Here is a 25,624-nt window from a genome sequence, read left to right as displayed (position 1 = left end):
TACATTCCATCAGCATTTTGCTTTGCTCAAGGATTTTTGTTGGACCTAAAAAATCTCTGATCTGTTTGGAAAGAGGATTTGCATTTGCAAATAGATTTGCAGTGTGATCCAACAGGCAGCACTGTGCCATTTGCAAATCCACTTGAAACATCTGGGTCCCTGTCCAGCCCCCAAATGCTTATGTAAGTGGACAACCCTAGGATCATAGTTTGGACATGATTTTAAGAATCAAGATAAATGCTAAGTAATTTGCATAACTTTCATTTTGAAAGCGCAATCTATCCTGTTAACAAAATAAAACACCAAACAGAAACTAAGCTTTTTCTGTTAAAAGAGAATAAGTGAAATCAATAAAGAAACAACAGTAAAAGCACCTTGACTTTGTTAACTGGAGAAAGACTGTGTGACATTTCAGTGAAACAAGCTTGCTAGTGAGAGTTTTAATTTAGACTTAAATCCTACCTATTCTTCTAATGGTAAAAGAAGTTTTTTAAAAATTGTATTGACCACCTATTTATTGTAGATCTGAAGCTATATTCCTTATGTAACTTTTTTTATATATATAAAAATAAACCAGTGAAATTCTTCTCTAGTTTAAAAAAATAGTATTATAATAAAATCAATATAAGATTTACTCAGGCTAAATTTAAACTGTACCAGTAGACTATGAGAATTCCATTAATGCTCCATTGATACCATCAATGAAGAAAAGGCAAAATGGATGCATTGCTTCTGCTCCACTGGGTCTGTAATGAAGCAGCATTATAGCAGCTGCTGTCTTTTAAATAGCTTTGTTTTTTTTTTTTCCCAAGACCTCACTTGGCATATTGCAAGACTCTCCAGAAAAATATCTTTTGACCTTGTGGCCCTTCCCTTTTATTATTTGTATTTTTTCAGGAACCGTGGCCTTCTATTCGCCACTGTGATGTTATGTGGTAATTTGAAATGTACAATGGAATTTTCAAATAGAAAAGAAGAATTTGAGATTGATACTGCCACAAAAGCACCGGTGCCAATGAATCCTAATATTTTAGGAATGTTGTCCGTTAGAACGTCTCTTCGCCTTTAGCGATATGATGGAGATCTTGGAGAGAGGAGTGGAAATCTCAATCATTTTTTTACATTTTCTTGGTTTAAAAAAAAAGTACATGGAGCTTTCTACAAAGGTACGATTAATATTTTGCCAAACTGCCAAACTATGAGGATAGAACTGGATTCCCGTCCAGATAACCTGTTTGTTTCAGCTGTTGGCATGACACTGATTGTCATCACCAAATCTATCGTGCAGCAATCCACTCCGCCAACGTGGCCTACGTGAACAGCTGGGTCTTTGAGGTTAGTTCATTCTGTTCACACTTGCATGTGTGCTTGTGCATGTGTGAGTGTGTGATTTGATAACTTCTACACATCCACCTCAAAGGATAAAAGGCTAAGATTTTTAAATGAGGCTACCATTTAAGGCCAACATTTTTAAATTTTTACACCTCTGATATTACCATGCCCTGGCCATTCACATTAATAAGAAAAATGGACAATAACGTGTAAAGAAGCACAATAAAAGTATAATGAATGCACTCAATTAGCTACAAAAAAGGAATAAAAGCACTGCTTGAACAGAGATCACACTTAAGCTACCTTTCTAAAATGTAACCTCTAAAAGGTGAAGTTCTGGTTTTCCCATGATCTAAAAATATCTGGCACACTATAGATATTCAAAACATACTCTCATGATTTGCAGCCCTAATTGCCCTGAATTCCCAAATTTCACATTGATTACTCATGGGATATTACTCTTAGATGATCTGGCTTAGAATTAAGATGTCCAAGAATGATTCTTCCCCAACCCTTTTATCCACTAAAACCCCTGCTTTTCTCCCATCTGAACTCTGCCAATAAAACATATTATTTCAGTGAATGGTACCACCATTTATCTATTGCCAACACCAGCCACTTGGATGCCATCCTGGATTTCTTCTTCATACGCCACATCAAATCAGTCACCTTGACCTACTAATTTTCTATCTGACACAGCTCTCAATTTCATTCATTATTCCTCATCATCCTGTCATTCTTTAAATTTAGACTCTCAGTACTTTCCTTTTCCTTTTGATTATTGATTATTCCATTTGATTATACATCAAAAGTTTATCTTTCTTAGTCTTGCTCATTTCTTTCTAACTAATTCTTTACACCATTGTTAATGACCTTTCTAAAATGTCAAACTGAGTATGTCACTCATCTACTTTAAAAGGGATCAATGATTTTCCCTTATGTTAAAGATAAAATCAGAAGTCTAGCTTATGCAAGGCCTTTCATGATCTGCCTCCCGGCCCTCTCCCAGAATTACCTTTTTCCCTATTCTTCTTGGTTCCATACCAAACTACTTATTGTTCCTCAAATGTGCCATATGTTTTCTTGCCTCTTTGCATTTGAATGTACTATTCCTTATACATGGAATGTTCTTCATCCTCCATGATCAGTTCTAACATTTTAATACTCAACACAAGGCATCATCTCCTCTATGAAGAGTTCCCTGATCCCCACATTCTATGTTTAGTTTCTAAATAGCATCTAGTGTATACCTTTGGCCTAGCAGTCATCATATAATGTTATTTACTTGTTTCTTCCACTAGAACATGAGCTTATTGAGAGTGGAGATTGTGTCTTAAATCTCTATCTCCAGCAGCGATTTTTATGCTTAACTTATTGAATTCATTCTTTCATTTATTCATTCATTCGAGAAATATGAGTTGAGTAATTATTATTTGTTAGGAGTTGTTCTAATCATTGAACAGGCAATGAACAAAACAAGCCCCTAGGTTATAGGTTAAATTTTGTCTACCAAATTTTAGGTAAGATTCTTTGGTTGGCAATCCACTGTGCACGTTGTCACACATCACATGTGGGAAAAGTTAGTGCTACCCATGATTCCACTGGGGGAGAATAACTGGAAGATCTGTACATGGTACTCTCCTGGACTCTGCCCCATGCTCCTCTTCCCCTGGCTGATTTTAATCTGTATCCTTTCCTTGTAATAAAATATAACTGTGAGCATTACAGCTTTCAGTCAGTTCTGTGAGCCCTTTTGGCAAATTATTGAACCTTAGGGTGGTCTTGAAACCCCCAAACTTCCAGATCATGTCAGAAGTGAGAGAGGTCTTGGGAACTCCCTAACTTTTCAAAGGCTAACAAATGTAGGAGGCACATTAAATATTTGTGAATATCACTGTGCCTGCCACTTTCCACAGTCTATTTTCCTCACAGAAGCTAGAGAAATCCTTTAAAAAATGTAAATCATTTTACTTCTCTGCTCAAAACTCTCCAACGACTTCCCAGGTTTTATAGGATGAAATACAAATGTGTTAATATGGATTACAAAGGATATATTTAATATGACTTCTTGCACACTGTCTGATTTCACAGCCAACTGCTTTTCCTTACCATGCACTGGTTATAGCCCAACTGGCCTTCCTTGACTGTGCCAAGTGTGCATCTGTCTTAGGGATTTTGAACTTGCTATTCCCTTTACCGTTAATATTCTTTTTACTGTTTTCCCCGTGTATCACTTCCACAATACCTGCCCCAATACCTCCTACTTTAATGTACCCCTTAAATTCCCAAAATAATTTCTATAGGCCCTCACCCCATCACTTTAATAGTGTGGTTTCCCATTGCCCATCTGCCTGACCATTTGGCCAAATCATTAGCCACCACTTATGAGTCAGTAAAAACCCAAACATAGTGGTATTTCATCATTATTCAATTCTCCAATCACTACAAGGAAAACAGCATGCAAAATCAGCCCATTGAACTGATTTGTTTTTTACCTTCTTCAATCAGTCTTTGCATCTGCTGATCTTAGTGCTGCAGTATTTCAAATTGGATGCTGTTTTTCCACCTTGAAACTGTCATTCATAAACCAAGCAGCTTTTTTTTGGTCAATAGAGATCTGTTCATAGGGCACCACCCATGTAATTATAGGATCCAGCAGCTCTTCATGTGGTTGCAAAGTCAGTCCTAGGAAAAAGAGGCTACCTGCTTGAGGATACAAGTACTTCCCTACATTCCCTTGGTAGCATGTGTCTGCACAGACCATTTCTATTTTATTATAAAATTCTGGGCACTGCCCTCTGCATGAGAGCCTTTCCCCAACATTACCCAAGACATTACGGGTGTTTCAGTTCTCAAGTTATTTTATGTCTTTCAGTCATTGGAGCAGTTTCGATTAGTGTCCAATAGCAAGCCAGGTATTTGTTCCACAAATAATTATATTGCATGGTTATGTAATATAAGAAAGAGGAAAATGTCATTAAAGAAAAAATAACGGAGAGGGCGGAGTCAAGATGGCGGCATAGGCAGACTCTGAACTCACCTCCTCCCGTGGACACAGCCAATTTACAACTACTCGTGGAAAAATTACCCCTGAGACAGAACTGAAAACTGGATAAGAGGAACTCCTGCAACAACAGACAATCCTAACTGGGGTAGAAGAGGCAGAGACTCCCTTCCGGACAGGAAAAACGCCGCCTTCACAAGCCGCCAGCTTCACGGCCGCCGGGAGCAGCTCACAGGTACGCAGCCTCCCTGGAGGCCCGGGGTCCTGAGCCGGGAGCGCCCCCGCTGTGGGCATTTTGTGGACACAGCACAATCGAGACCAGCGGCATAATATCTGACCTTGCCTGCTACTAAAGCATTGGGGAGCACCCCCAGAAAACCCGGTTCACAAAGAAACTAAAACTGGCTCTTAAAGGGCCCGCGCACAAACTCACCTGTTCCAGAAAGCATCCTAAAATCACCAGAAAGAAATGTGCACAGCGCTTTGGTGACAAGAGACTCACCTAATAGGCCCTGAGTGCATCTCGGTGAGGGGTGAGACCTCTCCAGGGACTGGGACATTGGCGGCGGCCATTGTTGTGGCCTGGTGTGAGCGTGCTGACACAGACACCATTGGAGTTCTCCCTGAGACCTGCTAGCCCAGGGTCTGCTCCACCCGCTAGAGCACCGATTTAATCCAGCTCAGCCAGGGCAGGCAGCCCACCCTAGAGACTGGCCCCACCCAACAACAAGCCCTCAGGCAACGTGTGGGCCTGCTTAGATTGGTGACTGGATTCTCTGCAGCCTGGCAACTGAGCTGACTTGAACGGGGCAGGGTGTGCACAAGGAGCGGGTGGAGAGTGTGGGGTGGTGGCGGAGTGTGTGGGGCTCCCGCCGTGGAGAGACTGGGTCCACTTCGGGAGGTCGGGGCGCTCACACGGGGCAGGACTGTGTTGACTGTGTGTGTGGACCTGTGGGCAACAGGGCTTGTCAGCTGCAGAAGACTTGTGCTTCTCAAAGACCCACATGGGAGGTTTGCCCCACCTTCCAAAGCCTGAAACAATTGGGTGCTCCTGTGCCTGAGGCCAGCCCCACCCAGCTGCAATCCTCAGAGAGCTGACAAGAGACATAATAGGCTAGAGGTTTACAGCAATTGTAAGGCCCTGAGCCTAACAACATGCCACACTGGGGGCCTACTCATTTAAAAGAAATACTGTAACACAAATGTGGTATTAGAACTTACAGCCAACTGTGCTGGGGCTCCCCACAGCTGATAAAGAGACTGAAGGGCCCACAACAACTACAAGCAGCTGAGCATTACAACAGCTGGCCAGGAGCATAATTCAGCCTCCCTGGGTGCCTATAGGGAGAGCTAACAGGCCACAATAGAAGGACACACGTAGCCCACATAGGGGCCACCCCTGGAACATTGAGAACTGAGGGAAACACACTGGAAGCCTCCTAAGCCATCACTTACATAAGGTCACCTATCCAAGAGCAGGAGACATAGCCGACCTACCTAATACGTAGACACAAGCACAGGGAAAGAGGCAAAATGAGGAGGCAAAAGAATACATTCCAAGTAAGGGAACAGGACAAAACCTCAGAAAAGGAACTAACTGAAACAGAAATGAGCAACCTACCCGACAGAGAGTGCAAACTAAGAGTGTTAAGGATGCTCACTGATGTGGGGAGAAGAATAGATGAACTCAGTGAGAATGTCAACAAAGAAATGGAAGATATAAAAAAGAACCAATCAGAAATGAAGAATACAATACTGGAAATGAAAAATTCATTAGAGGGACTCAAAAGCAGAGTAGAGGATACAGAAGAACGGATCTGTGAGCTGGAAGAAAGACTAGAAGAAATTACCCAAGGTGAACAGGTAAAAGAGAAAAGAATTAAAAAGAGTGAGGACAGTCTAAGGGACCTCTGGGACAACCTCAAGCGCACTAACATCCGTGTTATAGGTGTCCCGGAAGGAGAAGAGCGAGACAAGGGGGCAGAGAATCTATTTCAAGAAATAATAGATGAAAACTTCCCTAACCTAAGGAAGGAAACAGACATCCAGGTACAGGAGGCACAGAGAGCCCCAAACAAGATAAACCCAAAGAGGCCCACACCAAGACACATCATAATCAAAATGTCCAGAATTAAAGATAAAGAGAGGATCCTAAAAGCTGCAAGAGAATGTCAAGTTACATACAAAGGAAACCCCATAAGGCTATCAGCTGACTTCTCAGCAGAAACCTTACAGGCTAGAAGAGAATGGCATGATATATTTAAAGTGCTAAAAGGAAAAAACTTACAGCCAAGAATACTCTACCCAGCAAGGTTATCGTTCAAAATGGAAGGAGAGATCAAAATTTTCCCAGATAAGCAAAAATTAAAGGAGTTTGTCACCAAGAAACCAGTGTTACAAGAAATGTTAAAGGGACTGATTTAAGGGGAAAAGAGAAGACCACAAATAGTAAAAATTATCTATTTCCACGATTAGAACGTAATGGATACAAATGCACAAAAAAGAAGTTGGATATGATATCAAAAACATAAAAGGAGGGAGGAGGGTAGTTAAAGAGTACAGCTTTCAGACAGAGGTCAAACTAAAGTGACCATCAATTCTGTATAGAAGAAGTAAGGAACAGAGAAGGACTACTAAAACACTCAGGAAAGAAAAAAAAAAGTTAAAAATGGCAGTAAGTACATACTTATCAATAGCTACTTTAAACGTCAATGGACTAAATGCTCCAATTAAAAGGCATAGGGTGGCTGACTGGATAAAAAAACAAGACCCATATATATGCTGCATACAAGAGACACACTTCAGACCTAAAGACACTCACAAACTGAAAGTGAAGGGATGGAAAAAGATACTCCACGAAAATGGCAATGAAAAGAAAGCTGGGGTAGTAGTACTCATATCAGACAAAATAGACTTTAAAACAAAAACTGTAAAAAGAGACAAAGAAGGGCATTACATAATGATCAAGGGAACAATCCAACAAGAGGATATAACACTTGTAAATATCTATGCACCCAATGTAGGTGCACCTAAATATATAAAGCAATTATTAACAGACATAAAAACAGAAATAGACAGTAACACAATAATAGTAGGGGACTTTAACACTCCACTTACACCAACAGATAGATCATCCAAACAGAAGATCAATAAGGAAACATTGGCCTTAAACGACACGTTAGAACAGATGGACCTAGTAGATATATACAGAGCATTCCATCCAAAAACCGAAGAATACACGTTCTTTTCAAATGCACATGGAACATTCTCCAGGATTGATCACATATTAGGCCACAAAACAAGTCTCCATAAATTTAAGAAGATTGAAATAATACCAAGCATCTTTTCTGACCACAACGGTATGAAACTAGAAATCAACTATAGGAAGAAAATCAGAAAAGCCACAAATACATGGAGATTAAACAAAATGCTACTGAACAACGACTGGGTTAATGAAGAAATCAAAGAAGAAATCAAAAAATACCTGGAGACAAATGAAAATGAAAATACGACATGCCAGAATTTATGGGATACAGCAAAAGCGGTTCTAAGAGGGAAGTTTATAGCGATACAGGCCTATCTCAACAAACAAGAAAAATCTCAAATAAACAATCTAACAATGCACCTAAAGGAAGTGGAAAAAGAAGAACAAAGCCCAAAATCAGTAGAAGAAGGGAAATCATAAAAATCAGAGCAGAAATTAATGAAATAGAGACCAAAAAAACAATAGAAAAAATTAATAAAACCAAGAGCTGGTTCTTTGAAAAGATCAACAAAATAGACAAACCTTTAGCTAGACTCACCAAGAAAAAAAGAGAGAAGGCACAAATAAGTAAAATCAGAAATGAAAGAGGAGAGGTTACAACAGACACCTTAGAAATACAAAAGATTATAAGAGAATACTATGAAAAACTATATGCCAACCAATTCGACAATCTGGAAGAAATGGATAAATTCTTAGAATCATACAACCTTCCAAAACTGGATCAAGAAGAAGTAGAGAATTTGAATAGACCAATCACCAGTAAGGAGATCGAAACAGTAATCAAAAACCTCCCCAAAAATAAAAGTCCAGGACCAGACGGCTTCCCTGGTGAATTCTACCAAACATTCAAAGAAGACTTAATACCTATCCTTCTCAAACTCTTCCAAAAAATTGAGGAGGGGGGGAAGCTCCCTAACTCATTCTACGAAGCTGACCTTACCCTGATACCAAAACCAGACAAGGACAACACAAAAAAAGAAAATTACAGGCCAATATCACTGATGAACATCGATGCAAAAATCCTCAACAAAATACTAGCAAATCGCATACAACAATACGTTAAAAAGATTATACACCATGATCAAGTGGGATTTATTCCAGGTATGCAGGGATGGTTTAACATTCGCAAGTCAATCAACGTAATACACCACATTAATAAAATGAAGAACAAAAATCACATGATCATCTCAATAGATGCAGAGAAAGCATTTGACAAGATCCAGCATCCATTTATGATAAAAACTCTGAATAAAATGGGTATAGAAGGAAAGTACCTCAACATAATAAAGACCATATATGAGAAACCCACAGCTAATATCATCCTCAATGGTGAAAAACTGAAAGCTATCCCTCTAAGAACAGGAACCAGACAAGGATGCCCACTGTCACCACTCCTATTTAACATAGTATTGGAAGTCCTAGCCAGAGCAGTCAGGCAAGAGAAAGAAATAAAAGGGATCCAAATTGGAAAGGAAGAAGTGAAACTGTCACTATTTGCAGATGACATGATTTTATATATAGAAAACCCTAAAGAATCCACCAGAAAACTTTTAGAAGTAATAAACGAATATGGTAAAGTTGCAGGATACAAAATCAACATACAAAAATCAGTTGCATTTCTGTACACTAACAACGAAGTAGCAGAAAGAGAAATTAAGAATACCATCCCATTTACAATTGCAACAAAAAGAATAAAATACCTAGGAATAAACTTAACCAAAGAGGTGAAAGATCTGTACACCGAAAACTATAAAACATTTCTGAAAGAAATTGAAGAAGACACAAAGAAATGGAAAGATATTCCGTGCTCTTGGATTGGAAGAATTAACATAGTTAAGATGTCCATACTTCCTAAAGCCATCTATAGATTCAATGCAATCCCTATCAAAGTTCCAACAACATTTTTCACAGAAATAGAACAAAGAATCCTAAAACTTTTATGGAACAACAGAAGACCCCGAATAGCTAAAGGAATCCTCAGAAAAAAGAACAAAGCTGGAGGTATCACACTCCCTGACTTCAAAATATACTACAAAGCTATAGTAACCAAAACAGCATGGTACTGGCACAAAAACAGACACACAGATCAATGGAATAGAATCGAAAGCCCAGAAATAAACCCACACATCTATGGACAGCTAATCTTTGACAAAGGAGCCAAGAATATACAATGGATAAAAGAAAGTCTCTTCAACAAATGGTGTTGGGAAAACTGGATAGCCATACGCAAAAAAATGAAAGTAGACCCTTACCTTACACCATACACAAAAATTAACTCCAAATGGATTAAAGACTTGAATGTAAGACCTGAAACTGTGAAAGTTCTAGAAGAAAACATAGGCAGTACGCTCTTCGACGTCGGTCTTAGCAACATCTTTTCAAACACCACATCTGACCGGGCAAGAGAAACAATAGAAAAAATAAACAAATGGGACTACATCAAACTAAAAAGCTTCTGCACAGCAAAGGAAACCATCAACAAAACGAAAAGACAACCTAACAATTGGGAGAAGATATTTGCAAACCATACATCTGATAAGGGCTTAATCTCCAAAATATATAAAGAACTCATACATCTCAACAACAAAAAAACTACCAACCCAATTAAAAAATGGGCAAAAGACCTGAACAGACATTTCTCCAAAGAAGATATACAGATGGCCAACAGACACATGAAAAGATGTTCAAAATCACTAACTATCAGGGAAATGCAAATCAAAACTACAATGAGATATCACCTCACGCCCGTCAGAATGGCTATAATTAACAAGACAGGAAACAACATGTGTTGGAGAGGATGTGGAGAGAAGGGAACTCTCATACACTGCTGGTGGGAGTGCAAACTGGTGCAGCCACTATGGAAAACAGTATGGAGATTCCTCAAAAATCAACGATAGAACTACCATATGATCCAGCTATTCCACTGTTGGGTATTTATCCAAAGAACTTGAAAACACCAATTTGCAAAGGTACATGCACCCCTGTGTTCATTGCAGCCTTATTCACGATAGCCAAGACTTGGAAGCAACCTAAGTGCCCATCAAGGGACGAATGGATAAAGAAGCTGTGGTATATATACACAATGGAATACTACTCAGCCATAAGAAACGACGAAATCCAGCCATTTGTGACAACATGGATGGACATTGAGGGTATAATGCAAAGTGAAATAAGTCAGAGGGAGAAGGTCAAATACCGTATGATTTCCTTCATTAAGTAGTAGATAATAACAACAATAAACAAACACATAGGGACAGAGATTGGATTGGTGGTTACCAGAGGGGAAGCGGGGAGGGAGGAGGGTGAAAGGGATAATTCGGCACATGTGTGTGGTGATGGGTTGTAATTAGTATTTTGGTGGTGAACATGATGTAGTCCATGCAGAAACAGAAGTACAATGATGTACACCTGAAATTTTTACAATGTTATAAACCAATGTTACTGCAATAAACAAAAAATTAAAAAAAAAAAAAAAAAGAAAAAATAACAAACTTCACTTAGGAAGAGGAGTCTAAAAAGGCTTCCCTGAGAAACTGAAATCTCTGCTGATATCAGATTACTTTAGCCAGATGAAAAGTGTCTCAGGCAGAAGAAATATGGTGTGCAGAGCCCCTGAACAAAGGGTGTTTAAATCTGGGCATACTTAAGGATCTGAAACAACAGCTCCAGTGTAGTGAATTTGGGAGAGTGGCTCAACATGAGTCTAAAGAGATACAAAAGCCAGAAGTTTTGGGAACCTTATTCTTATTACTATAATTTTTGTATCAGCAACTTATTTTTATGTGCATTATAATCAATTCCAAAAAACATATTGTGACAGGGAGAGGCAAAATTAGGAAGTACATACTCATGAATAGAATGAAATATTATTTCCTAGATGTTACTTATCTTCTCCATGGCAGACACATTTCTACATAACCCTGATCAGAGAGCTACAGAGAGAAGGGATTTTTGCAAGAACAAGGATATTGCAGATTCTCCTGGTGATTAGCCTGACTCCAGAAACTGTAGAATCCAAGAAGGGCTACATTTTTAAAATTTGAAGCTTGAAGGCATCTTCCAAGTGTGTCTCTTGAAGGACAAAAAAAAAATTGAGAGTGAAATGTGATACAAAATCCATCAAATGGGTTTATTACTTCTACTTTTCCTTTGAACTTCCCCGTGAGTGAAAATGCATGGGAAAAAAATAAGCAATAAAAGAAAATAAAAATAAAAAAATGAAAAGGCATTAGGTCTATACTAACTTTGTAAATCTAAACTGCTCTCTATATATTTCACCTTTAGCTATTATAATGCTCAGCAGTCAAAATGAGTTATCAGTAAAAACAAGATTATCACTATTTAAATCAGTTTGATACACTTTTTACATAATAGAAATTATGCTAAATATTATTCTTGAAACAGACTGAAATTCTTTAAAATTATAGCCTTGAACAAAATCGTCCCATTTGCAACAACATGGATGGGCCTGGAGGGTATTATGTTAAGTGAAGTAAGTCAGAAGGAGAAAGACAAACACTGTATGATCTCACTCATATGTGGAATATAAACCAACAGATGGACAGAGAAAAGAGTATTGTGGTTACCAAGGGCAATGGGGGTGGGAAGTGGGCACAAGGGGTGAAGGGAGTTGTATATATGGTGATGGACAAACAAAAATGTACAACCCAAAATTTCACAATGTTAAAAACTATTAAAACATCAATAAAAAAAAAGTATAATGAGAAAAAAAAATTATAGCCTTGAAAATATATGTCTCTTTTGCATGTTTACTTCAGCAAGTCTGTGGCTGTTTTCCACTCAAACTCTTTCTATAACCCAAGAAGCCTAATTCCCTTAATTCAGTTACTTTAATTAATTGCACATATCTCGATTATTCTCTCTCTAATTAACTAGTTTATATATATATATATATATCATAAATATTAGGTTCTTTACATTGTTTTCCTTAAAAAGTGGAAACATTACAAAAGCAAAAAAAATTAGATTACATTATCTGCCTGAAAATGGGGAATTATAGAACAAAGTGAATGACAAAAAAAAAAGAGAGAATGTAAAATGAAATTGTTTTTAGATGTTTTATGATTAATAATCAAGAAGCAATTAGTAGAGCATTAGCCTACATTTATTCATTTATTCAACAAATGTTTATTAAATAACTACTATTTGCCAGAATTTGATCTAGGCACATGGGTTCAATCAGAGACCAATAAACAAAGACTACTGTCTTTGTGGAGGTTACATTCTGGTGGGCAAGGAGAATCAACAGATAACAGATATATTTAAAAAGTAAATTACATATTATGTTATAAGGTAATAAATGCTATGGAAAAAAATAGAGAAGAATACAGGGATACAGAGTTGTTAAGGGTAGACTACATTGAGAGGGTGACGTTGGAGCAAAAATTTGAAAAAGGGAGAAATTAGCCATGTTTATGTCTTGGAAGAAGAAGATTTCAAATAGTTAGAATAAACAGCTCAAAGTCCTTAGGATGGGACTGTGCCTGGTATGTTGGGGAACAGAAGAGGACAGTTTGCCCAGGGAGAGAACAGCAGAGGATGAAGACAGGTCATAGAGGACCAGATCACTCAAACCCTTAGATGCCTTTATAAGGACCTTGGATTTAACTGAGAGTGATCTGAGGAGCCATTGGAAGGTCTGAAGGAGAATGACATGATACAGCTTATTTCTTAAAGAATCCCTCTTGCTGCTAGGTTGAAAATAGATTGTAGGGAGTAGGACATAGAAGATACAGTAGAACTAGTTAGGAAGTGTGCTGGTTAGTTTTACGTGTAAACTTGGCTAGGCTATAGTGCCTATATTTCGTTATTTATTCAAATACTAATCTAAATGTTACTGTGAAGGTATTTTATAGATGTGGTTAACATCCAAAATCAGTTGGCTAACTAAAGGAGATTACCCTCAACAATGTGGGTGGGCCTTAAGAGCAAAAACCGAAATTTTGCAGAGTAGAAGAAGTTCTACCTCAAGATTGCAGCATCAACTCCTGTCTGAGTTTACAGCCTGCTGGCCTGTTATTTATATATAAATATAAATATATACTATATATAAGTATATATAAATATATATTATGTGTAAGTATATATAAATATAAATGTATATTATATATAAATATATAATATATAGATATATACATAGAAACAGAATCAATAGGATATATAGGTATATATACGATATATACATATATGTTGCCATATGTATACACACATATATGTATGTATATGTTTATATATATGTACACATACTATATACAAACATATTGATTATGTTTCTCTAAACAAACCTGACTGAAAAAGGAGGCTATTGCAATAATCCTTGCGAGATACAATGGTGGCCGGGAGCAGGATGGTAATAGAATGTGTCTATTCTATTAGGATGGTAGTGAGAATCATCTGGTTCTGGATTTATTTACCGGCATGATATCTACAGAAAGTACTCTAAGTATCATCTTCAGAAGTACTCCAACTGAAATCTGGGAACAATTTGCTATGACGCCACAATTCCACCTTTTTTTCCTGGAAGATGAAAGACGGGCTGGGCATTTTCCAGGCTGCAATTTGAAAGGCCCTTGGTGTCTACTCAGAATTGGTAGTCCTCCTCCCAACTCCCCGCCCCTACTGCTGAGTGAAAGGGAGAGGGAGGAGGCTGAAGGTATAACCTATGGGTGTCATCTGTTACTTATTGAACAAGAACGTGCATACACCGTGTCAGTGATGTGATTAATCACTCTCTGGTCCAAAAAGAAGGTTTGTTCATGTTAAAATTGTGATTTATGTGTGCTCTTGCATTATCTCCTAAACCCTAGCCTCTTGCCAGCACGCGCACTGTAATGAGTTTGGCATTTGTGTAGGACTTTAGAAACATTAAATAATGAATCCCTCTAGAATATCTCCTTGTATTACTATATCCTACTCAATTTTTAAGTGGAGAGAATAAAGATGGTGTATAATTTAACTAAATCTTCATTTCAAGTTAGTAAAGTAGAGGAGCAGGAATAATTAAATGTATTCAAACATTATATTATGGAATGATTAAACATGCCTCGTAGATCCCAACTGGACACCGTAAATCTAAATAACTGAAGATTTCAAATTTATCGAGAAAAATTAGAGGTAGGCTGATCGTCAAAGGAATTTTTCTTTTTTATTTACTAGTATTAATATTATCCAATGTTCCTTGTGGCTTAGCCATAATCCTTCAGCTAGTGTCATACGCACTCAAAAATTGACTACTTTTTAATGGATTATAATTTACAAGTAAATTTTGATTCCTTTCTTTAAAATGCTCAAGTGCTCAATTTTAGAATACTTTTTGCTGTTTTTAAAAATGTATCTTTGATTTGGAGTTAAAATTCTTTGCTGTACTAGTAGGGTAAAATGCATTGTAGCTCTTGTGTCTGGCTTTGATCACCAAATACTAGTAAACAAATCTGTGTGTCTGAAACTTTGCAAAGTTATGTTATAACCCAAAATGATATAGTAATAATCTATGTGAAGATGGCAGCTGCTGAGATATTAAGATAAATTTTCTTTAAAAAGCACCGAGTTCTTTCGAGCTGATAAATCACCTCATAGTGCAGAAAAAAGAAATTTACACAGTCATAGCAGATAAAGAACATGAGATTTTTACTGGAAAAAAAATACGGATCCTGGAGCACCTGCTGATTTAGGCCAACTTGGGCTTTGGTTTTGGCTACTTCTCAGGTTTGGTGGTGAACAGAAATCAAGGTCCAGTTTTTTTGCAAGGTAGACACTCTTAACATAAGACTGTACCACATTAAGTAGAGACTCCGGAGGACTTTGTTCTTAGGGTAACTATGGGCCAAACAAAACAAAAACGAAAGAGAATAATAAAACAAAAACAATAGACATACCCCCTTTTGAAGATGACTGTGAGAAAGGTTACATTGGCACTAAATAGAGTATGAGGACAAAATTTTTTTAGTGTCCTGGAGAAGCTGTAATTACGGGCTGGCCTCTTATGGATTTGCAGCCTTGTTCACATCAGCTGAGGGCCAGGAAACTTCAAGCCTTACCTTGGTTTGTGGTGCTCCTAGATTGGTAGTGCCCCCTGGTGCCCAGCAGAAGAAAATGCAAATCCTCTAGAGTAAGGCTGTATCCATATTCCAGGTCTTCAAATAATTTCATGAGTGCCATCACAATAGAAAGTAAAAGCTAACTAGGTACCAAGGAAACAAGGCATCTGAATGAGAAATGAGAGAAAACAAAGTTAAAAAGATCCCAGCTACTAAAAATATCAAATATAAACACACATTAAAAAAATTGTATTTACAAAGTTTAAAAAAGAAAAAGGTAAGCTTTAAAATATTTTTAGGGTACATGAAGGAATAAAAATTAGCAGAATTAAAAAAGAGCAAATATAATTTCTAGAGAGGAAAAGAAAAATAATTAGAATTAAAAACTCAGCAAGTGCAAATGTACCAGATGAAGCACAGCTAAAGAGATAATTAGTGACTGGGAAGATAGGAAATCACATCCAGAATGCAAGATGGAGAGACTCCCTGCCCCCCCCAAAAAAGGAAACTATCTTGAAAAAGTAGGAGACGTGGTAGATAGAAGGAGAATGCTTAACATGTCTTTACTGAAGTTCTAGAAGGAGACAAGATAGAGAATGGGCTAGAGGCAACATTCGTAGAGATAAATAGATTAGAATTTCTCAAATTAATGATAGACTAATGTACCAATCCAGATTTAAAAAGTCCAACAAATTTGCAATAAAAGAAATTCATACCTAGACAGATTGTAGTGAAACTGGAAAACATTAAGGCAAATAAAATGAAATTAAAAACAGCTAGAGAAAAAGAGCAGTTGCCTTCAAAAGACTGACAACCGACTTCTCAAGAGATGATGGAAACCCAAAGACAGGAAAATCATATTCTCAACATATTAAAGAAAAGAAAAATATGGAATGATAAAACCAATCAATCCAAAAGAAGAAAAGAAAGGAGACAGAAAGAGACACAGATCAAGTGTAGATAAGAAAAAGGGTAAAATAGGATTGCAGATCAGTATGTACTTCACATTTAAAGAAATCCAGTGTATACTTAAAAAATAAAGATTGCATGACTGGATTAAAAAAGATTTTATGATGTTCACAAGAGTCACATCTAAAACATAGATGTAGAAAAAGTAAGAGAAAAAGGATAAAGAACATATGCTGTGAAAATACTAACCAAATAAAATTGATATGGTTGTATTAACATCAGAACTAAACAGACCTTAAGGTAAAAATTTTTTGATTGATCAAGATATGATAGGTTTGGGAGTCAAGATGGCGGCGTAGGCAGACTCTGAACTCACCTCCTCCCGTGGACACAGCCAATTTACAACTACTCGTGGAAAAATTACCCCTGAGACAGAACTGAAAACTGGATAAGAGGAACTCCTGCAACAACGGACAATCCTAACTGGGGTAGAAGAGGCAGAGACTCCCTTCTGGAGAGGAAAAACGCCACCTTCACAAGCCGCCAGCTTCACGGCCGCCGGGAGCAGCTCACAGGTACGCAGCCTCCCTGGAGGCGCGGGGCCCTGAGCCGGGGAGCGCCCCCGCTGTGGGCATTTTGTGGACCCAGCACAATTGAGACCAGCAGCATAATATCTGACTTTGCTGCTACTAAAGCATTGGGTAGCACCCCCAGAAAACCCGGCTCACAAAGAAACTAAAACTGGCTCTTAAAGGGCCCGCGCACAAACTCACCCGTTCCAGAAAGCATCCTAAAATGACCAGAAAGAAAGGTGCACGGCGCTTCGGTGACAAGAGACTCACCTAATAGGCCCTGAGTGCATCTCGGTGAGGGGTGAGACCTCTCCAGGGACTGGGACATTGGCGGCGGCCATTGTTGTGGCCTGGTGTGAGCGTGCTGACACAGACGCCATTGGAGTTCTCCCTGAGACCTGCTAGCCCAGGGTCTGCCCCACCCGCTAGAGCACCGATTTAATCCAGCTCAGCCAGGGCAGGCAGCCCACCCTAGAGACTAGCCCCACCCAACAACAAGCCCTCAGGCAACGTGTGGGCCTGCATAGATTGGTGACTGGATTCTCTGCAGCCTGGCAACTGAGCTGACTTGAGCGGGGCAGGGTGTGCACAAGGAGCGGGTGGAGAGTGTGGGGCTGTGGCAGAGTGTGTGGGGCTCCCGCCGTGGAGAGACTGGGTCCACTTGGGGAGGTCGGGGCGCTCACACGGGGCAGGACTGTGTTGACTGTGTGTGTGGACCTGTGGGCGGCAGGGCTTCTCAGCCACAGAAGACTTGTACTTCTCAAAGACCCACATAGGAGGTTTGCTCCACCTTCCAAAACCTGAAACAATTGGGTGCTCCTGTGCCTGAGGCCAGCCCCACCCAGCTGCAATCCTCAGAGAGCTGACAAAAGACCTAATAGGCTAGAGGCTTACAGCAATTGTAAGGCCCTGAGCCTAACAACCTGCCACGGTGGGGGCCTACTCACTTAAAAGAAATACTGCAACACAAATGTGGTATTAGAACTTGCAGCCAACTGTGCTGGGGCTCCCCACAGCTGATAAAGAGACTGAAGGGCCCACAACAACTACAAGCAGCTGAGCATTACAACAGCTGGCCAGGAGCATAACTCAGCCTCCTGGGCGCCTCCAGGGAGACCAAACAGGCCACAGCAGAAGGATACACGTAGCCCACTTAGGGGTCATCCCTGGAACATTGAGAACTGAGGGAAGCACACTGGAAGCCTCCTAAGCCATCACTTACATAAGGTCACCTATCCAAGAGCAGGAGACGTAGCTGACCTACCTAATACGTAGACACAAGCACAGGGAAAGAGGCAAAATGAAGAGGCAAAAGAATACATTCCAAGTAAGGGAACAGGACAAAACCCCAGAAAAGGAACTTAGTGAAACAGAAATGAGCAACCTACCTGACAGAGAGTTCAAACTAAGAGTGTTAAGGATGCTCACTGATCTGGGGAGAAGAATAGATGGACTCAGTGAGAATGTCAACAAAGAAATGGAAGATATAAAAAGAACCAAGCAGAAATGAAGAATACAATACTGGAAATGAAAAACTCATTAGAGGGACTCAAAAGCAGAGTAGAGGATACAGAAGAACGGATCTGTGAGCTGGAAGAAAGACTAGAAGAAATTACCCAAGGTGAACAGGTAAAAGAGAAAAGAATTAAAAAGAGTGAGGACAGTCTAAGGGACCTCTGGGACAACATCAAGCGCACTAACATCCGTGTTATAGGTGTCCCGGAAGGAGAAGAGCGAGACAAGGGGGCAGAGAATCTATTTCAAGAAATAATAGATGAAAACTTCCCAAACCTAAGGAAGGAAACAGACATCCAGGTACAGGAGGCACAGAGAGCCCCAAACAAGATAAACCCAAAGAGGCCCACACCAAGACACATCATAATCAGAATGTCCAGAATTAAAGATAAAGAGAGAATCCTAAAAGCCGCAAGAGAATGTCAAGTTACATACAAAGGAAACCCCATAAGGCTATCAGCTGACTTCTCAGCAGAAACCTTACAGGCTAGAAGAGAATGGCATGATATATTTAAAGTGCTAAAAGGAAAAAACTTACAGCCAAGAATACTCTACCCAGCAAGGTTATCGTTCAAAATGGAAGGAGAGATCAAAATTTTCCCAGATAAGCAAAAATTAAAGGAGTTTGTCACCAAGAAACCAGTGTTACAAGAAATGTTAAAGGGACTGATTTAAGGGGAAAAGAGAAGACCACAAATAGGAAAAATTATCTATTTCCACGATTAGAACGTAATGGATACAAATGCACAAAAAAGAGGTTGGATATGATATCAAAAACATAAAAGGAGGGAGGAGGGTAGTTAAAGAGTACAGCTTTCAGACAGAGGTCAAACTAAAGTGACCATCAATCCTGTATAGAAGAAGAAAGGAACAGAGAAGGACTACTAAAACACTGAGGAAAAAAAAAAAAAAAGTTAAAAAATGGCAGTAAGTACATACTTATCAATAGCTACTTTAAACGTCAATGGACTAAATGCTCCAATTAAAAGGCATAGGGTGGCTGACTGGATAAAAAACAAGACCCATATATATGCTGCATACAAGAGACACACTTCAGACCTAAAGACACTCACAAACTGAAAGTGAAGGGATGGAAAAAGATACTCCACGCAAATGGCAATGAAAAGAAAGCTGGGGTAGCAGTACTCATATCAGACAAAATAGACTTTAAAACAAAAACTGTAAAACGAGACAAAGAAGGGCATTACATAATGATCAAGGGAACAATCCAACAAGAGGATATAACACTTGTAAATATCTACGCACCCAATGTAGGTGCACCTAAATATATAAAGCAATTATTAACAGACATAAAAACAGAAATAGACAGTAACACAATAATAGTAGGGGACTTTAACACTCCACTTACACCAACGGATAGATCATCCAAACAGAAGATCAATAAGGAAACATTGGCCTTAAACGACACACTAGAACAGATGGACCTAGTAGATATATACAGAGCATTCCATCCAAAAACCGAAGAATACACGTTCTTTTCAAATGCACATGGAACGTTCTCCAGGATTGATCACATATTAGGCCACAAAACAAGTCTCCATAAATTTAAGAAGATTGAAATAATACCAAGCATCTTTTCTGACCACAAAGGCATGAAACTAGAAATCAACTATAGGAAGAAAATCAGAAAAGCCACAAATACATGGAGATTAAACAAAATGCTACTGAACAACGACTGGGTTAATGAAGAAATCAAAGAAGAAATCAAAAAATACCTGGAGACAAATGAAAATGAAAATACGACATACCAGAATTTATGGGATACAGCAAAAGCGGTTCTAAGAGGGAAGTTTATAGCAATACAGGCCTATCTCAACAAACAAGAAAAATCTCAAATAAACAATCTAACAATGCACCTAAAGGAACTGGAAAAAGAAGAACAAACAAAGCCCAAAATCAGTAGAAGAAGGGAAATAATAAAAATCAGAGCAGAAATAAATGAAATAGAGACCAAAAAAACAATAGAAAAAATTAATAAAACCAAGAGCTGGTTCTTTGAAAAGATCAACAAAATAGACAAACCTTTAGCTAGACTCACCAAGAAAAAAGAGAGAAGGCACAAATAAGTAAAATCAGAAATGAAAGAGGAGAGGTTACAACAGACACCTCAGAAATACAAAAGATTATAAGAGAATACTATGAAAAACTATATGCCAACCAATTCGACAATCTGGAAGAAATGGATAAATTCTTAGAATCATACAATCTTCCAAAACTGGATCAAGAAGAAGTAGAGAATTTGAATAGACCAATCACCAGTAAGGAGATCGAAACAGTAATCAAAAACCTCCCCAAAAATAAAAGTCCAGGACCAGACGGCTTCCCTGGTGAATTCTACCAAACATTCAAAGAAGACTTAATACCTATCCTTCTCAAACTCTTCCAAAAAATTGAGGAGGGGGGGAAGCTCCCTAACTCATTCTACGAAGCTGACATTACCCTGATACCAAAACCAGACAAGGACAACACAAAAAGAAAATTACAGGCCAATATCACTGATGAACATCGATGCGAAAATCCTCAACAAAATACTAGCAAATCGCATACAACAATACGTTAAAAAGATTATACACCATGATCAAGTGGGATTTATTCCAGGTATGCAGGGATGGTTTAATATTCGCAAATCAATCAACGTAATACACCACATTAATAAAATGAAGAACAAAAATCACATGATCATCTCAATAGATGCAGAGAAAGCATTTGACAAGATCCAGCATCCATTTATGATAAAAACTCTGAATAAAATGGGTATAGAAGGAAAGTACCTCAACATAATAAAGACCATATATGAGAAACCCACAGCTAATATCATCCTCAATGGTGAAAAACTGAAAGCTATCCCTCTAAGAACAGGAACCAGACAAGGATGCCCACTGTCACCACTCCTATTTAACATAGTATTGGAAGTCCTAGCCAGAGCAATCAGGCAAGAGAAAGAAATAAAAGGGATCCAAATTGGAAAGGAAGAAGTGAAACTGTCACTATTTGCAGATGACATGATTTTATATATAGAAAACCCTAAAGAATCCACCAGAAAACTTTTAGAAGTAATAAACGAATATGGGAAAGTTGCAGGATACAAAATCAACATACAAAAATCAGTTGCATTTCTGTACACTAACAACGAAGTAGCAGAAAGAGAAATTAAGAATACCATCCCATTTACAATTGCAACAAAAAGAATAAAATACCTAGGAATAAACTTAACCAAAGAGGTGAAAGATCTGTACACGAAAACTATAAAACATTTCTGAAAGAAATTGAAGAAGACACAAAGAAATGGAAAGATATTCCGTGCTCTTGGATTGGAAGAATTAACATAGTTAAGATGTCCATACTTCCTAAAGCCATCTATAGATTCAATGCAATCCCTATCAAAGTTCCAACAACATTTTTCACAGAAATAGAACAAAGAATCCTAAAATTTATATGGAACAACAAAAGACCCTGAATAGCTAAAGGAATCCTGAGAAAAAAGAACAAAGTTGGAGGTATCACACTCCCTGATTTCCAAATATACTACAAAGCTATAGTAACCAAAACAGCATGGTACTGGCACAAAAACAGACACACAGATCAATGGAATAGAATTGAAAGCCCAGAAATAAACCCACACATCTATGGACAGCTAATCTTTGACAAAGGAGCCAAGAACATACAATGGGGAAAAGAAAGTCTCTTCAACAAATGGTGTTGGGAAAACTGGATAGCCATATGCAAAAAAATGAAAGTAGACTCTTACCTTACACCATACACAAAAATTAACTCCAAATGGATTAAAGACTTGAATGTAAGACCTGAAACTGTGAAAGTTCTAGAAGAAAACATAGGCAGTACGCTCTTCGACATCAGTCTTAGCAACATCTTTTCAAACACCACATCTGACCGGGCAAGAGAAACAATAGAAAAAATAAACAAATGGGACTACATCAAACTAAAAGCTTCTGCACAGCAAAGGAAACCATCAACAAAACGAAAAGACAACCTAACAATTGGGAGAAGATATTTGCAAACCATACATCTGATAAGGGCTTAATCTCCAAAATATATAAAGAACTCATGCATCTCAACAACAAAAAAACTACCAACCCAATTAAAAAATGGGCAAAAGACCTGAACAGACATTTCTCCAAAGAAGATATACAGATGGCCATCAGACACATGAAAAGATGTTCAAAATCACTAACTATCAGGGAAATGCAAATCAAAACTACAATGAGATATCACCTCACGCCCGTCAGAATGGCTATAATTAACAAGACAGGAAACAACATGTGTTGGAGAGGTTGTGGAGAGAAGGGAACTCTCATACACTGCTGGTGGGAGTGCAAACTGGTGCAGCCACTATGGAAAACAGTATGGAGATTCCTCAAAAAATCAACGATAGAACTACCATATGATCCAGCTATTCCACTGTTGGGTATTTATCCAAAGAACTTGAAAACACCAATTTGCAAAGGTACATGCACCCCTGTGTTCATTGCAGCCTTGTTCACAATAGCCAAGACTTGGAAGCAACCTAAGTGCCCATCAAGGGACGAATGGATAAAAAAGCTGTGGTATATATACACAATGGAATACTACTCAGCCATAAGAAACGATGAAATCCAGCCATTTGTGACAACATGGATGGACATTGAGGGCATGATGCAAAGTGAAATAAGTCAGAGGGAGAAGGTCAAATATCGTATGATTTCCTTCAGTAAGTAGTAGATAATAACAACAATAAACAAACACATAGGGACAGAGATTGGATTGGTGGTTACCAGAGGGGAAGGGGGGAGGGAGGAGGGTGAAAGGGATAATTGGGTACATGTGTGTGGTGATGGGTTGTAATTAGTATTTTGGTGGTGAACATGATGTAATCTATGCAGAAATAGAGGTACAATGATGTACACCTGAAATTTTTACAATGTTATAAACCAATGTTACTGCAATAAACAAAAAATTAAAAAAAAAAAAAAAAAAAGATATGATAAATATTAATTGTGAAAATATATGAAGTAAAACATGACAGAAATATAAAGAGAAATAGACAAGTCATTAATTGTAGTGGGAGATTTTTAAATACTTTTTAAAAAATAGTAGGAAAAATAGACAAAAAAAATCATTGAATATATATGAACCTTGAATAACAAAAACATATCATAGACTAGGGGGCTGGCCCTGTGGCTTAGTGGTTAAGTCTGATGTGCTCTGGTTTGGCAGCCCGGGTTCATGAGTTTGGATCCTGGGCATGGACCTACACCACACATCAAGCCACGCTGTGGCAGCAACCCACATGCAAAATAGAGGAAGATTGGCACAGATGTTAGCTCAGGGCTAATCTTCCTCAAGCAAAAAAGAGGAAGATTGGCAACAGATGTTAACTCAGGGTGAATCTTCCTCACCAAAAAAAAAAAAAAAAAAACAAAAACCCCACAAAATAACATATTATAGACTGGATATCTCTATCTTTCTATCTTTATAGTTATGTATCTATAAATAGTGAATATCTATATTTTAAAATGCTGTCTCTAATAACTGGAGAGTGTACAATCTTTTTAAGCACATTTCAAACAATTATGAAAATTGACCATTTTCTGGGCCGTAAATCAAATTTTATCTAATAGCTAAGAACTGAAGTAATGACAATTAAGCTAGAAATAAATAGAAAAATGATAATTAGAAAAATCTTTTATTTGAAAATTAAGAATTAGACTTCTAAATAATCTTTGTGTCAAAGAAGAAAATAGGGAAAAATTTTAGCTGAATGATAATAATAATGGAAATTTTAACTTATTTAAAATTTGCTGAATGCAGCTAAAGATACATATAGAGGAAAAGTTATGTATATAACTTTATATATATATATAAACGCTATATATATACTTTTTATAACTTTATGTTTATATTTATATGTTTTTATGTACATATATATAAATGTATATATCTGAGAGAAAGAAAGAAGCATTGAAAATTAATGAGCTAAATATCCATCTCATGCAGTAGAAACAGAACAGGGAAAATCAAAAATAGAAGCAGAAATTAATACAATAGAAAATGTACGATAAAAAGGATCAAAAAAGTCAAAAATTGCTCTTTTAAAACTACTACTTAAATTGATTACCTCTCAGATGAGACTAATTATGACAAAAGAGAGAAGGTCAGGTAAACAATATCAAAAACAAACTGAGAACATTTCTCCAGACCCTAAAGATATTAAAGAAATGTTAAAAAGATAATATTAACAACTTTATAGTTGTAAGTTTACACCTTTAGATAAAGTAGATAAATTTCTGAAAAAAATGTAATCATTCAAAAATGATTTTAGAAGGAAGAGAAAAGGTAAATAATGTATACATAGATATTAATAAATTAAACCATTAATCAAAAGCCTTCCCACAAAGAAACTCCAGTTCCAGATGGCTTCATTAATGGGTTCTGCCAAACATTCAAATAAGAAATAATTCCATCTTCTCAAACTCTTTTAGAAAATAGAAATAGAGATAACACCCCCCCAAACTCATTGCACGAAGCTAGTATAATCTTCACAATAAAACCTGACAAAGATATTTCAGGAAAACTAAAATAATGCCACTTTCATTCATGAATATAGATGCAAAACTCTTAAACCAAATATTAGCAAATGAAATCCAGAAATATCTAAAAAAGAATACTATATCTTCTTATGGTAGAACCCCAGGGGTACTGCAACACAGTAGTGGCACTAACCACCTGGAATTAGCGCAGACTCCAGGTTTAAAAAGCATGGTTCCCAATAGGACTGCCTGCACTGCAGACACCAGCAATACTTCAGAATCCCAGGCCTCCCAAATCCATACCTATAACTGACTACCTATAAATTCGGCGGGTTTCCACAAACGCTCTTAGGTTCAATAATTTGCTAGAATGTCTCAAAGAATTCAAGAAAGTGCTATACTTACAATTACAGTTTTGTTAT

At 37.8% G+C, this 25,624-nt stretch overlaps 1 long non-coding RNA gene across 1 annotated transcript in view; it reads right to left on the bottom strand.

Moving 5' to 3' along the window:
* LOC147914787 (uncharacterized) overlaps positions 1 to 17,536 on the bottom strand; it is a 42,575-nt gene extending 25,039 nt beyond the window's left edge. Inside the window, exons 1-2 of the long non-coding RNA XR_015554987.1 lie at positions 17,410 to 17,536; positions 15,659 to 15,825 (exon numbers count right to left, since the gene is read on the bottom strand). This is a non-coding gene — a long non-coding RNA (uncharacterized LOC147914787). The remainder of the gene's footprint in view (positions 1 to 15,658; positions 15,826 to 17,409) is intronic.
* Positions 17,537 to 25,624: the final 8,088 nt, after the last annotated feature.

This window comes from Ceratotherium simum, chromosome 17, assembly GCF_057802395.1.
Source record: "Ceratotherium simum simum isolate JZ-2026a chromosome 17, ASM5780239v1, whole genome shotgun sequence".
Classification (NCBI taxonomy): domain Eukaryota; kingdom Metazoa; phylum Chordata; class Mammalia; order Perissodactyla; family Rhinocerotidae; genus Ceratotherium; species Ceratotherium simum.
This window is presented reverse-complemented; position numbering and strand designations above follow the sequence as displayed.